General features: G+C 39.1%; 1 protein-coding gene across 1 annotated transcript in view; it reads left to right on the top strand.

Moving 5' to 3' along the window:
• The window catches only part of GRID2 (glutamate ionotropic receptor delta type subunit 2), a 1,620,720-nt gene that overhangs the window by 1,213,150 nt on the left and 390,853 nt on the right, over positions 1–16,717 (top strand). The window lies entirely within an intron of this gene.

Raw genomic sequence — 16,717 nt, 5'->3', positions numbered from 1 at the left:
TGACAGTTACCAAATCAGGCACATAATAATTAAAATAATGGAATATACACATATACATATATACCCATAATCAAAGTCCAAACAGTCCAACAAATATTAAGTACAGTAGATTGAAATGTGAACAGAGGGAATCAAAAATTATATTTACCAGTTACGAACAAAACCAACTAAAGCACAGACTGGAAAACAAAAGTAAAGCAAGGTGCCTGGTGAAGAATAAAGCAATGAAAACAGAATTAACAAATATGTTGAGATGAAAGGAAAGAAAGAAAGAATAGATATGCAAAGTTAAATAGAGGTAGATGAAGAAGATTTATGTACATTAAAGATTAGCTACAAAGGGAGAAGAACAGTAAAAAAAAGCATACAAAGAAATAAATGTATAAAAATATAATAGGGTTTAAAAAATTAAAAAGTAAAATTATAAAAAAGAGAGAGAAAAAAAAAGGAAGAAGAAAGAAGGAAAGGAAAACTCCACAGAACTGCAAAAGCCCAGCATAGAGGCAGAGGTTTATAGCAATAATAAAAAGTGTGACTGAATATACTCATATACATACACACCCATAAGCAAAATCAAAACAGTCCAACAAAAATAAAGTACCTCACCTCCCTGTGCTGATCTCTGGACCTGCTGTGGGGGCAGCTCAGATTCTAAATTAGTCCTGCTCCTGTGTGTTCTTGCCTCCAATGTCCACAGCTAGCAGAACTATTGCATTTTCTTTTGTGGGAGATCTCACGACTGAGCGACTTCACTTTCACTTTTCACTTTCTTGCACTGGAGAAGGAAATGGCGACCCACTCCGGTGTTCTCGCCTAGAGAATCCCAGGGACGGGGGAGCCTGGTGGGCTGCCGTCTATGGGGCTGCACAGAGTCGGACTCGACTCAAGTGACTTAGCAGCAGCAGCAGTTTCCTTTTATATTTTCCATAGACACACAGTCTGCCTTCTTGATCCTGTGGATTCAATCTGCAACCTGTATGGCTGGTGGGAAGCTTTTGTGTCTTCTTCCTTAGCCACACTGCCCCTGGGTTTTGATTGTGGTTTTATTTCTACCTCTACATGGGGTTGTCCACTGGGGTTTGCTCCTGTGCTGCCCTGGAGGACTTGGGTCTATCCCTGTGAGGGCCAGGTGTGGAGGTGGTGCAGCTGCTTGGGTCACAGGGGTTCTGGCAGCACCACATAATCAGGGGAGTTTGTGGCTAGGGCAGCAGGACATATAGTGCTCTAAAAGGGTATGGCAACCAGTATTGGCCAATACACTCCAGTAGTCTTGCCTGGATTCCAGATAAACTATTTCAAATCCTAAAAGGCAGTGTTCTTAAAGTGCTGCACTCAATATACTAGCAAATTTGGAAAACTCAGCGGTGGCCATAGGACTGGAAATGGTCAGTTTTCATTCCAATTCCAAAGAAAGGCAATGCCAAGGAATGCTTAGACTACCACACAATTGGACTCATCTCACACGCTAGCAAAGTAATGCTCAAAATTCTCCAAGCCAGGCTTCAGCAATACATAAACTATGAAGTTCCAGATGTTCAAGCTGGATTTAGAAAAGGCAGAGGAACCAGAGATCAAATTGCCAACATCTGCTGCATCATCAGAAAAGCAAGAGAGTTCCAGAAAAACATCTACTTCTGCTTTAAGACTACACCAAAGCATTTGACTGAGTGGATCACAACAAAGTGTGAAAAATTCTTCAAGATATGGGAATACAGGATCACCGGACTTGCCTCTTGAGAAATCTGTATGCAGGTAAAGAAGCAACAGTTAGAACTAGACATGGAGCAACAGACTGGTTCCAAATAGGGAAAGGAGTATGTCAAGGGTGTATATTGTCACCCTGCTTGTTTAACTTATACACAGAGTACATCATGAGAAATGCTGGGCTGGAACCATAAGCTGGAATCAAGATTGCCGGGAGAATTATCAATAACCTCAGATATTCAGATGACACCACTCTTATGACACCACTCTTATGGCAGAAAACAAAGATCTAAAGAGCCTCTTGATGAAAGTGAAAGAGGAGAATGAAAAAGTTGGCTTAAAGCTCAACATTCAGAAAGGTAAGATCATGTAATCTGGTCCCATCACTTCATACCAAATAGATGAGGAAACAATGGAAACAGTGAGAGACTTTAAATTTTGGGGCTCCAAAATCACTGCAGATGGTGACTGCAGGCATGAAATTAAAAGACACTTGCTCCTTGGAAGAAAAGCTGTGATCAACCTAGACAGCTTATTTATAAACAGAGTCATTACTTTATGTACAAATGTCTGTCTAGTCAAAGCTATGGTTTTTTCCAGTAGTCATGTATGGGCGTGAGAGTTGGACTATAAAGAATGCTGAGCACCGAAGAATTGATACTTTTGAACTGTGGTGTTGAAGGAGACCCTTGAGAATCCCTTGGATTGCAAGGAGGTCCAACTGGTCCATCCTAAAGAAAATCAGTCCTGAATATTCACTGTAAAGGCTCATGCTGAAGCTGAAACTCTGCTACTTTGGACACCTGATGCAAATAACTGACTCACTTGAAAAAACCCTGATGCTAGGAAAGATTGAAAGTGGGAGGAGAAGTGGACGATAGAAGATGAGATGGTTGGATGGCATCACTGATTCTGTGGACATGAGTTTGAATAAGCTCCAGGAATTGGTGATAGACAGGGAAGCCTGGTGAATGCAGTCCATGGGGTCGCAAAGAGTCAAAAACAACTGAGCGATTGAACTGAACTGAACTGAACTGATTCTTGCCTGGAGAACTCCTCTGACAGAGAAGCCTGGCAGGCCACAGTCTACAGGATCGCAGAGTTGGACATGACTGAAGTGACCCTGTATGCATACATGCAAGACACTTTTTGCCTGTGGCAGCTCTGCCCTAGTGAGAATTGAGTGTGAAGGTGGCACAGCTGCTTGGCTTGTGAATACCCTGGTGGCACCAATTGTGCAGGGACTTAATGCCTCCACAAGCAGGAGTTATGGCCCTATCAGAGTCTGTTTTCAGTCCTCTTGTAGCTGTTGATCAGAAAGCCTCTTTGGCCAGTCTTTCTCTGTAGCTCCGCTCATTCAGGCACTTAGAGGACTCCCTTGCCTGGGGTCCTTTTCTATTGTTCACTGCGTCAGACACATAGAGGGGCCCCCCTGCCTGGGGACCTACTCTATAGATCGAAACATCAGGCACTTAATGGGTCACCCTGGGAGGGATCCTACTTTATAGTTCAGCGCATCAGTCATGTAATGGAGCACCCTGGGTGGGGTCCTACTCTGTAGTTCAGTGCATCAGGCATTTGATGGGCTAGCCTGCTGATGCTGGCAGGTGAGGAGAGAGAGGCTATGGTGATGGATCCACCCCCTGCTCATGACTCAGCAGTATCACCTTGCTTCCATGGCTGCCTGGCTTTCCTCCACAGGCATTTCCCACCGCAGTCTCCTCTCTCACATCCCCTCAGTTGGTCTCTCCATAATCAACAGCAGCCCTTGCCGTGGGATTGCCCCACAATCCCTAAATTCCAGCTCCCACCTGCTGTGTCTTCCAGGGAAGCTGCATCCCTGTCCGGGATATGTATGGCTGCAGCCAGGACTGTCTGATTCTCATTCCATTTAGGCTGCCACCGATCAGCTGTTTCACTCTCAGCCTTAAATATTTCTCCACTGACTTAGACAATTGCCCTGATGCGGGGATTGGACACCTGCTTCAGTTCCCCCATCCACTGAGGGCAGGTCCAATCCTATTAACACTCCTGTTTTCCCCCTGAGTTCCTTCATCCTACCGAGTTTTGTGTGGTTTATATAGTCTTTCCTACTGGTCAGGTACTCCTGTCCACTCTCAGATGGTGTTCTCCATGCACATCTGTGTGTGAAGGTGTATTCCTGATGTATCAATGGAGAGAGATATACTCCATGTTCACCTATTCCTCCACCATCTCTCTCTCTCTCTCTCTCTCTCTCTCTCTCTCTCTCTCTCTCTCTCTCTCTCTCTCTCTCTCTTTTAAAAGCTTTATAATATAAAGGAACGTACTGGGGAAAGAAAAGAAAATTCCTCACACATGTACATATATTCAACTTCCTACTGCTTTCTAGAAGCCTTGAAATTTTCCAGTCAACTTCAGAGGGAAAGGCAACTATTGACTTCCCATAAACCTTGGGTCTCAATTATTTATTACTGAGTAACAAAACAGCCCCAATATTATTGGCTTAAAGCAAAAGCTATTTTATTTCTAAGGATTCTGTGGGTCTGGTATTCAGCCTTGCCCCAGTGGGGATGGATCACCTGTGCTCCGCATGGTGTTGACTGATATTACTCAGCTGGGGCCAGAGAATCCAAGATGGTGTCACTCATGTCTGGTGCCTGGGCATTAGCTGTTGATTCCTGTTCTTTAGTTCTCTTCCATGTGGTTTCTTTTTCTTTCCACATAGTCTGTCATTACCAAGAATTCTAATCCATTCCTTTTTGAAAACTTGCATATATACTGGAGAAGGCAAAAGAAAAAAGCTACAAGCCAAAACTTGTTTCTGGCTTCTAAAAATGGGGGAAAAAATGATATAAGATCTCTTAAGACCCAGGCCCACATTCAGAATCATGTGTCATCCCTTTTGCCTTCTCCAGTATATATGCAATTATAGGTAATAATTGCCAATGGAAGTATATAGACAGAATACTATTTAGAAAAGAGCAATTAGAAAAACAAATAAATCCACAAAGTAGTGTTAACTCTTTTTGAAGTATACTAGAAGGCAATGGCCAGAGAAGGCGATGGCACCCCACTCCAGTACTCTTGCCTGGAAAATCCCATGGATGGAGCAGCCTGGAAGGCTGCAGTCCATGGGGTCACAAAGAGTCGGACATGACTGAGCGTCTTCCCTTTCACTTTTCACTTTCATGCACTGGAGAAGGAAATGGCAACCCACTCCAGTGTTCTTGCCTGGAGAATCCCAGGGACAGGGGAGCCTGGTGGACTGCCATCTAGGGGGTCACACAGAGTCAGACACGACTGAAGTGACTTAGCAGCAGTAGCAGCAGCAGCATTTTAAAACATGCCTGATTTATGGAAGTTTCAATTGCTTGAATGTTTGTAATATTTTACAATGAAATAAAAATTATGTTCAGAACTAGTTAAGAATGCTTAGAGGCATAGTCAATCATTTGATGATTCACAGCTACCCAGGAAATTCAAGCACTCCACTCTCATTTTGCACGTAAGCACAGTTCTGATTAAGAGGGAGCTGGAAAGGAAGAATTACAGGGTGACCTGGACAAAAGTGTCATGTCAGCATTAGCATAAGATAAACTGATTGAAGTGGCTGATTCTACTGCTTATAGTCAGAGTTATTTTGGAAAATTTGAATGAGAAATCCTCTCTTGCCCATCACAGGAATGACACTTCATATATATCCAGTCATATTAAACAATTGTAGAATCACAAAGCTAGACAGGATTTTATGAGATTAGCTGATCTATTCCTTACCTTGAGATAAAATTTGAGTGCTGCAAAATCCTCAAGATACTGAAATTTAATTTATTCTTTGAGAAAAATAAGACCCATTCATGCATTCAACAAATATTTGTTGTGTGTGAACCATACGGGTGCTTAGTTTGCATCAACAAATAAACCTGGCTAAGCCTTTGTGAGGCTTTCAGTTTAATAGGAGGATATAAATGATTCCATGAGTTTCCCCTTTGTCAATAACAATAATCCTTACTTGGTTTTAAATGTTTTTTAATTGATTTGCTCATATGACAAAAAAATCTACCCTTAAAGTAGAGCCAATCACTAACAGGTTGTGAGTTGTGAGAAATGAGTTTGGAATTCATTTACATTAACAAACCATTTCACTTTCAGAAGAAAATGCTAAGATTCAAAAAGTATGATTCTTATTCGGAGTAAAACCTTCTAACACCCAATCCAATGTTCTTTACTGTTTGCCCTCCTTTCAAAAATATCTTTCTTTTCCTACATTGACTTAGTTATAGAATGTATTCATACAACCTAGAACAATGTCCATATACTTTAGGTATAAATCCATGTGCATGCTAAGTCACTACAGTTGTGTCTGACTCTTTGCAATCCTATGGACAATAGCCCACTAGGCTCCTCTGTCCATAGGATTCTCCAGGGGATAATACTGGAGTGGGTTGCCAACCCCTTCTCTAGGGGATCTTTCTAACCCAGGGATCGAACCCATCCATGTCTTGTCTATCTCCTGCATTGTCAGGCAGATTCTTTACCACTAGAGCTACCTGGGAACCCTGTGTGACAGAAACCCAAAGTAAATAGTTGAGACCAAAAAAAAAAGTTGTTATAAGGAAATTTCAGTTTCTCAAGGACTCCACAACACAAATAGAACTAAACTGGGGAAATGAGCACTCAAAATCCATGAAGACTGTTTTTAAGCCCCCTTGCTGCATTATTTCTGAGAAGTATCTTGCTACTTGAGGTTAGAAAGACCTAGTGTTTTCTGGGGCTACACTGCCTGAGTTTAAATCCTCACTATTTCACTTGTTAGGAGAGTGGCCTGGTCATTTAAACTCTCTAATCTCAATTTTCTTATATATTAAAATTAGGATAATGATACTGGCTACATAAGATTACAGCAGAAAAGCAAATTAAGTGGTATCCAAGACTTGGGACAATGCTTGCTTCATAGGAACTATCAGTAGACATGAACTGCCATTATAAAGTGAGAGATGTCAAGACTGACCTGGGAGAGCTGCCCTGCCATGGTGTGGGTGTAGTTGATTAAGACAGCAAGTCGAAATGCAAGTGGGAATTAAGGCTTTACTCGCTACTGTCATAGGAAATTACAGTGTTATTTGCTCAATTGTGTCTGACTTTTTGCCACCCCATGGATTGAAGCCCACCAGGCTCCTCTGCCCATAGGATTCTCCAGGAAAGAATACTGGAGTGGGTTTCCATTCCCTTCTTCAAGAGATCTTAGTGACCCAAGTATCAAACCTGGGTTTCAGAAACCCTGCCAAAGGAAAAGCAAGTCTATAAAAAAAACTCATTGCTTCCCAAATGTTTGACTTTTGTCTATAGGATGACACTGAGAGACAGTCAGTATAACAGCACAGATGGGATGGGGGAATTGTGTCACTGCTGGAAGAATCCCAATCAAGAGGATCAGTTTTATGGACCTGAGTGGGGAATGGAGAGGAAGGAAGGAAGAAAGGAAGGGCTAGGAATGGACAAGTACTGCTGCTGCTGCTGCTGCTGCTAAGTCACTTCAGTCGTGTCCGACTCTGTGTGACCCCATAGATGGCAGCCCATCAGGCTCCCCTGTCCCTGGGATTCTCCAGGCAAGAACACTGGAGTGGGTTGCCATTTCCTTCTCCAATGCGTGAAAGTGAAGTTGCTCAGTCATGTCCAACCCTCAGTGACCCCATGGACTGCAGCCTACCAGGCTCCTCCATCCATGGGATTTTCCAGGCAAGAGTACTGGAGTGGGGTGCCATTGCCTTCTCTGGGACAAGTACTGAGTGTTATTTAATAATGAAATAACATATTCTCAAGGTTACCCCTTTCTGTGAATAGGATGTTCTCAGAGCCCAGGGTTCCAGTAGTGAGGCCTCTGAATAGAGGCTCCTAGGCTAACAATACAAATATAAATAAAAGTATGGCGGGCCAAAAGGCCTGAGTTCCTTGACAGAAATTCCCTTCAACAGACCTGTCAGGTAAAGCCTTTGTAATTGCCTATGGTTAGGTTTAAACAAAATCATATATAGGTTTTTAGCCAGGGGCTGGATTTCTCAAGAGCCTTCTCTGTTCTCAGGAGGGCTTTCTGCTAGATGGGTGATGTTTCATTCTCCAAAGTTTCAACAGTGTGTATTTCCTGGGTATATAGTGGATCTCTTGTTATTGAGATGGAATAAGTATATGCCTTAAAATGAGGCCTGGAATAGAAGAAGCACCTTTCATAAGCTACATGCTATTTTTATTATTGCTATTGTTTTTATATGTTTTCCATTATAGCCCTAATATGACAACTTATTCTCTACAGAGTTAGGTAAGATCATATTCCTCACATTGAAGGTTTTTAAAAAGCATTCCCTGATCTTTATGCAGAGTTCACCAATTTGTACCCAGGAAGAATGAGAGTTGCAAATCTTCCTTCCAAATTAAAACAAACAAAAAAAAGCTCAGCTATAAGCTGACAGCCTAGTGTCTTGGCCATATCATTACGATCCTCATTTAAGACATCATTTAGGAAACAATCAGCGACTGCTGAAAGATAAATATTAAGTTTCTCATTTAAAAATCATCTAAATTTGTTTAGTACTCAATAAAAATTGAAGCCCCACTTTGTGCCAGGAATTATGTATTTAATAAAGTGAATGATACAAAACATCAATCTTCCTGACTCCATGGAAACTTACAGATAATTGGTGCAATAAATATTAATAATATAAAATACAGATTAAAATTTTAATTATGATATTACTATAAACAGAGGAACTTGATGCTGTATTGAAAGGACATGAGCTAGCCTGGGGGTGGATCAGATTGTCAGGGAAGGTTTACCTCAGACTGTAGATGTTTGCATTGAGGTCTATAGGATGAGTAAGAGTGAATTCAGTAATTCACAGAAGAATGGCAAGTTTCTAAGATTCTTCCAGTCAAGTAAGACTGTATCTTTAAAACCATTGATTACCAAATTTGACTAAACTTTGGAATCATCTTAGAAATTTTTGAAAAATACTGATACCTGAAAATTCCCCAGAATTTTTGATTTGGGGCTTCCCTGGTGGCTTGGATGTCAGAGAATCTGCCTGCAATGTGGGAGACCTAGGTTCAGTCCCTAGGTCAGGAAGGAGGAGAGCATGGCAACTAACTCCAGTATTCTTGCCTGAAGAATCCCCATGGACAGAGGAGCCTGGCGGGCTACAGTCCATGGAATTGCAAAGAGTTGGACATGACTGAGTGACTAACGCTTTCAACACTTTCTGATTTATTTAACATGGCATATGGCTTTGGCATTGGGACTGTTTTTTTAACTTCTCAAGTGGTTAATCCTTAAGGCAAGAGGATTATGTCTAACTCAAGAAATTTGAAGTAAGACAAGTGATTGGAGTCCAAAGAATGAGAGGGAATGTGGCATGACCTGAGACTGTGACTCTAAAATGTGACAAATCATATTAGAAGTTTAGTCTTTGTCTTGAGAAAAATAGAAAACTACAGAAAGACCATCAGAGAGGACATCATATCGAAATGTATGTTTATGCTTGCAGTGTAAATATTGTAAAAGAGAAGCTATAAAATTAGCTTGGACTAGGATGATGGCAAGGAGATGAAGTGGAGTGGGTTTGAAAGTTTTGTTTTGTTTTGTTTTTAAGGACTTGAAATTGCAGACTGGCAATGGATAAAGTATGAGAGATGATAAGACTGACTTCTTGGTTGCTGGCTAGTGGAACTGGTAAAGGTGAATTATGAGCCTACTCTTATGATACTTGAGGTGCCTTTGAGATATCTAAACAGATATTAAAGAGAGAGTAGAGCATAAGGGTACATCTAGGCATGAGGTTTTGGTTGTTTGGGAACAAAGATCTAAAGGGCAATAACTTTACATTAAATCATGCAAGTTCTATAAAAATAATTGTTTTACTGGTACAAAACACTATCATAGAAGGCATTGGGCACCTACAGATCATTAAGATGAAGACATAGGAAAGATTGACACTTCTAATGTGGTTTTAAAATGAAGATCCCCTTTAAAACATCTCAAGGTAGCATGGAATGAAAGAGAAGAAATCCAACCACTTTTATCAGATCATAATCGATAAGTACCGAAATGTTATTGGGAAAGAAAAAGAGAGCTAATTGAATTTTAGTGTGGAGCAATTGTCCTGAAGAATCACAAAAATTGTCAGAGATACAATATTATATAGTTGAACACAGTATCAGATTTGGGATATTTTGGTTTTTATTCATGTCAAACTAGAAAGCCCAAAAGGTAAAATAATAAAGAGGACAGAAGGAATTGTGATATATGCATTTCATTTATCAGATCTCTATTAGGACCAATCATGTACCAACACACCAAAGCTATGATAAGGACTAGGACTACAACAACAGACAAGGTAAGCGTTATTCAGGTTCAGAGTCTATTGTCTACTATGCTGGGAGAGATTGGGGGCAGGAGGAGAAGGGGACGACCCAGGATGAGATGGCTGGATGGCATCACGGACTCGATGGACGTGAATCTGAATGAACTCCGGGAGATGGTGATGGACAGGGAGGCCTGGCGTGCTGCAATTCATGGGGTCGCAAAGAGTCGGACACGACTGAGCGACTGAACTGAACTGATACTACTTAAAACAAGAAAAATAAAAGAGCCTGTTTATTTTAGGAAGTGTCGCTAGTTAGCTTTTGCATAGGTAGCCAGTAAAAAGGATGCCTTTAGTCAATAAGGTTAAGTAGCCATTTTATGGGATTGCATTCCCTGGGTGTTAGATCAAGTTTTAGAGTAGTGGAAATTAGGATTTAATTGTTCTGGAGTTAGGCAGGACATCAGAATTGTATAGAGCTTTCAGGTCATTATAATGTGCAGCCAATCTTGAGAACCACACTTTTGAGGTACGTTTCATCACTGAAACAAGGGAGTGACCCCAGATGATAAGGCTAAGAGAGGAATAAAAACATACTGATTACATAGGAATAATAATAAGGAACAATTCTCTAGTCTTTATGTGCCAGGAACATTTCTAAATGTTTAACATATGTTAAGTCAGTTAATAGTCCCACCAGACCTATGAGGAAGTCATTTTTATTCTTCCCACTTGAGAGGGATCAGAGCCCCAATGGCCACACCCGGCAAGTATCAGAGCAGGTCCTTGAACACAATCTGGTTCCAGAGTTCCTGATCTTAACTGCTATGCGATATTTTCTCTAATTATTATATAATAGTAATTTTACAGTGAGAGTTATAAAAGAAGGGAAAACATATAACAATGGCAGAGTATCATTAAACCGTCTTCCCTGGTGGCTCAGATGGTAAAGAATCTGCCTGCCGTGCGGGAGATGCAATCTCTAAGTTGGGAAGATCCCTGGAGAAGGAAATGGCAACCCAGTCCAGTATTCTTGCCTAGAGAATTACATGGACAGAGGAGTCTGGCTTGATACAGTCCATGGGATCACAAAGAGTTGGTCACGACTGAGCAGATAGGGATATAGACCATGAAACCAGTCAAATACCAGCTGACGACTGCAAGTGGTTATACTGCGGCCGTAAACAATTTTGAACTATATTTTCTATATATTTATATAAATATGCAAATACATTCCTGTATATATTTAATATATATATTCCATGTTTATAGTCTTAATTTATGGAAATCAGTTAACAAGTTTGTCTCGTTGTACCTGTTCATTGTTACCTAGTCCAGAAGTTTTTGTCTTCAGCAGCAGGCAGGGATATATAAGCTGTGGAAACAGGTACTTTTTTTTTTCTGACTTTTCATTTTCTCCTGAAGGAAACTCAAGTGCTAAGGCTAGTCCATGTAATATAAAGAACGACTCTTACTTCATGGTAATGACCAAGCTGTAGGAATAAAATCTTAGGAGGAAGTAATCATCCCCCAGTGAGCAAGTCTAACAAATCGAACCTATTTTACAGGTGGGAATACCATAAAGAAATGTATCATTGGAAGGATTACTATGCATTTACACTGATTACACTGCATTTATATGCATGTCAAAAAAAAATTCCAATTTAACTCTATAAAACATGTATCTGAGTCAACCTGCCATATATATTTTTTTCTTATACTTTCTATCCCATTACAGAAATAATACCTACCAAATAATGCTGTGCATTTCTAAATGGCTAGCTTTCAGGTACTTTGCCCAGATTTTGTTGTTCCCTCTTTTCCTCTGAAGGCTGAGAAAGCAAATGTAGTTTGGGGGAGTGCAAGGTCCCCAGTGCTGTGGATATTTTGTGTCCTGAATCTGAAGCTATGGTGCTATAACCTGTCTGGGCTTGTTCCCTATGAATACAATGTAATACATGTAGGGAATTGTTTGGTATTCAATTAAGAGCTCTCTTAACTCCTGTTATTAAAGCCTACAAACTAGTGAGTGTAAAATTGAAGTTGAACAGTTCAGCTCTTTTTGACATTGAAACACTGCCTGAAAAATAGTGATGTAAAGCCCAAGTCAAATGTCACCCTTTAAAGCCCATGGAAAAATAAAAAGTGGAAACACTGAGGGGAAAGAGTAAACGTGTAAAACTTGGTCATTTCCTAATGACACAGTACATGATGTTAGGAGCATGCTACTGTGCTCATGCACACGCATCAGCCAGTTTGTTGAACAGATATTACATTGATTTGAACAGAAAGCTGCAAGGTTATTATTGCTAAAGCTTCAGTGAAGGAAATAATTAAAGCATTAAGCATTTTAAGGTTTTAAAATGACTTTAGGCAATCACCGGAAAATACTATAGGAAATCGATATACTGTAATTGAAAGGAAATTGAATTGGTCTTTATTTTTTAATCCCTTCTAAACGTTCTCTAGACGGTCAGACCATGGAAGATAATGCGTCTTGTTTTGCCATCAGCAGTGCAACTTTCTGTAAATCTCATGTGCCGCAGGGCCCACTTTTATTATTTTTACTTAGAAAATGCTCAGCCAAATAGATAGTATGAAATTTTGTGTGCATTATCTTTGTTAGTCTCTGGGCTCATTGTTTAAAACAAAAACAACCAGACAAAAACAACCTCTGAAGCAAAGTTAAGCTAAAGACATTTCAAACAATGAACCAGAGAAGTTGTTAGGTAAGTCTCACTCTTAAACCTGGGTGAAATTCTAGATTTTATCTAACAATTTTCCTGTCAATCTTGCTCTGCTGCAAGGGCTATGACCCACTGTAGAGACGAATTCAGTTTGAATCTATGTGAACCTAACCCATTTTTATGGCTTATTATTGGAAGAAGTTTTTATAATCAAACAGGATAGCTTGAAGTGAATCTCAGGGAGATGCTTGGGTATGAACAGAAATTAAGGAATCTCAATCCTTGAGTAATCCTTCAAAAAGATGTATAAAATCATCCATTGTAATGGAGTAATATCGATACCTTCATCATTTGGTGGTTTTGAGAAATAATCAATATATGCACAGCTCCTAGTAGCTCAGACAGTAAAGTGTCTGCCTACAATGCGGAAGACCCAAGTTCAGTCTGTGGGTTGGGAAGATCTCCTGGAGAAGGAAATGGCAACACACTCCAGTATTCTTGCCTGGAAAATCCCATGGATGGAGGAACCTGGTAGGCTACAGTCCATGGGGTCACAAAGAGTTGGACATGACTGAGTGATTTCACTTTACAGATGATTAGTACATACTGTGCACTACATGGGGCTTTCCTGGTGGCTCAGCAGTAAAGAATCCACCTGCAATGCAGGAGACTCAGGAGACCTGGGTTCGATCCCTAGATCAGGAAGATCCCCTAGAGAAGAAAATGGCAACCTGCTCCAGTATTCTTGCTGGGAAAATCCCATGGACAGAGGATCCTGGTGGGCTAACAGTCCTTAGGATTGCAGAGAGTCAAACATGACTGAGTGAATGAGCATTCATGCATGTGCACTATGTATGTGTTATAATTATTTTTATAAAAATGATGATAATGGTGATAATTTGCCTTTTAAATTTTATTGCCAAAATATCAATTAAGAGTTTGGGATGGTCATGTACACACTGCTATATTTAAAATGGATAACCAACAAGGACCTACTGTATAGCACATGGAACTCTGCTTAATGTTATGTGGCAGCCTAGGGAAATGGCAACCCACTCCAGTATTCTTGCCTGAAGATCCCATGGACAGAGATGCCTGGTGCGATGCAGTCCATGGAGTTCCAAAGAGTTGCACACGACTGAATGACTAAGGACAGACACACATGAAAAGCCCCAGTACCATGGCTGACACATAGAAAGTATTACCAAAAAAATGTTTTTTAAACAAGTTCTATTCAATGTAGAAATTAGTATTAATTTCTTAATAATTTCTTTGTTATGACTGTGTTTATATGTGATATTCTTTATTTCTAGTTTTCCAGAGAGTCTGTATCCTGAATTTCTGTATGTCAAAATTCCATCTCTAGTTCTTGGTGACTACAGCTAGCATTTAGCTAATATTAAGCATCAGAACAAGTGAATATGAAAGGAAACCTGAGTTGAGTAAAAAAAGTTAATAGTCTTAAAATCTAGACTGCTTTCATTAAGAACAGGAACAACTTTTCAACTTTTTAAGTGCTATAATCCATAGACATGTGAGAAGGATGGCAAAAAAGAAGAAAGAAAACAGAAAGGTGAAAGACCTTCATAAAGCAAAGGAGAAAATTATATGTTCTGTAGTATATATGAGAGAATCTGGCAAAACATTAAAAAAACTTCATATCAACTTATTGATCTGCCCACCATGCACACACTTGATATTAAAAATAAACCTCCAAGGAAGGACTTTTATTGGCTCAGGTCAAACAACCCATTATTAACAATTGCTAGACCAGAGAGTCAGAGTCACGAAAAAAGTTGGGGGATGAAAAAGGGAAAGCAGTTGTCTAGGGATGAAAAAAGAAAGCAATTCTCCAAAAGGCGGGATGGGGTTAGTGGCCATGCATGGCCACTGGAAGAAATCAGTGGGAGGAAAAAACACAAAAAAAGTGAAAGACAGAGAGAGGAGAGAGACAAAAGAAACATTATATATATATATACATATATATATATATATATATGTATATATATATATAAACAGGTAATGTTTAAGTCACTGCCAAGGTCAGAAGGTATAGCCACCTCCTCTACTTCCTTCAAATCCTATTTCATTATCAATATTTCAAATCCCCCAATACTAGAGTACTTTAGAATTTTTAAATCATTGACTGCATTTAGTTCTGTTTAAAGGAAGACATAATGAAGAAGAAGATGGAAATTATATAATTTTAATTGTCCAGAGCATTATTGAAACAAACTGCTTATCAGGTTTTGTTGTTCCAGTAGTAAATATTTTGACTAATTAATACACCAAAATGTTGTGTTCAAGTTGGCACTAACAAATGTAATTTATTTAGGCAAACTGGCAATAAGTTCATCAAACTTAAAAAATAACTCCAAGGGAGAAAAAAAACCCTGTGTTTACTTTGGCAGTTGAGATCTACTAGTCATGAATAAGATGATGTCCTAAAAGCTATTCATTTACTTAGAATTAGGTAATGTAATTGTAAAAGGTGGATAGAGCATTGGAAATTTAGCTTTTTACTTTGTTTTAGATCTTTTTCCACCAATATTATTTGGTCTGTGAAATTAAACTCTTCTTGAAGAAGTAATTAGAAAAAGTGCACATCAATGATAATAATTGAGGATTGACTGGTTGATCTCAGAAGAGAACAAAAACTCAAAAGAAATTTCATAAGGTTTTAAATTTGGCAAGAGGACTGCAATATCTCTGATAATTAGACTTTCAACACATTTGGATTTGCTAATTGGATCTAAGTTCTAATTAGACTTTTATGTAACTAAAAATGACACATCATTGTTTGAATTTAATGTGCTTTTACAGTTGAAACCAACAATTAGCAGCTTTTTCCAAATTATTTTAATACGGAAAAAGCTGGCTTTTTGCTTACATGTGACAACCCCTTCTCTTAAGATACATTGTATACATTTTAGTTTTCTTAATTAAGCACCTTTTGAGGAGCTTAAAAAGAAACATGAGTTTTAATAGGAAGCACCTTGTTTATTTGTGAGGAAGACTTGCCGGTATATTGATGACTTCAGAAGCTTCGAACAAAATGCAATACAAGCAAATAATACAGTCTTTAACAGGAAGCAGCGCAAATAACCAGGTGCCCCATAAGCCATTCAATTGATCAAAATAGTCTCTGAATATGACTAACGTTCTATTACATTTTTAAAGCATGCAAATATGGAATAAGTTCCCAAATGAGAAGGCCCATGGGACTGGCATCAGGATTAATGATATATCTTCCCAAGATGTGTGTTGCAACAATCTCTGCAGCTTCACTTCTTGAGCAGTTATCTGCTAATTCAAATCACAACATCTCTCTTTCCTCCTTATTTTTGAATTGAGAGTCATCCATTTTTATCCCGTTGGAATTTATATGCAGTAATTTTTAAACTGGTAGCTCTCAGATTTGGATGTTACAAGAGATAACAACTACATGAGAATGTAAAATTACACCAGTACTTTGGAGAGCAAAGAGCAGTAAATCATTGCAAGACTTTAAGGGAAAGACTGCTGCCAAAATCTCCCATGTAGATTGATAGCACTGACAAAAAAGTCAAATTACATTGTTTTATGTACTGTGGATATTTGAAAACAACAAAGCCTTATACATGTTTTATTTTTCTCAAATAAAAACTGTGACCCCTCTAACCACATTAAAAACCAGCCTTTTCCCCAATAAAAGCAATGTAAGATCTAATTAAAACCATTTAAACTGTAAGAAAATCTAACTTGTGCGGTTATTGATTTATTAGAGCAGGCATTATGCTAGAATTATATGTGCTATTATTTTTCTAATTAGTGTATCACTGAGACTGAATTATTGGTGTATTTATAACTCCTCATTAAATCAAATGTCTTCAGTGAATCCCCTAAAGCCCACTGGATACTGTCATATGCTATATGATATTTAAAGCAGGAAATAGCATTTTTGATTGCTTCATTTGCTATTAAAAAGGAAAAACTGCACAAGACACTTTCTGT

Source organism: Budorcas taxicolor, chromosome 6 (genome assembly GCF_023091745.1).
Source record: "Budorcas taxicolor isolate Tak-1 chromosome 6, Takin1.1, whole genome shotgun sequence".
In the NCBI taxonomy this organism is placed as follows: Eukaryota; Metazoa; Chordata; class Mammalia; order Artiodactyla; family Bovidae; genus Budorcas; species Budorcas taxicolor.
This window is presented reverse-complemented; position numbering and strand designations above follow the sequence as displayed.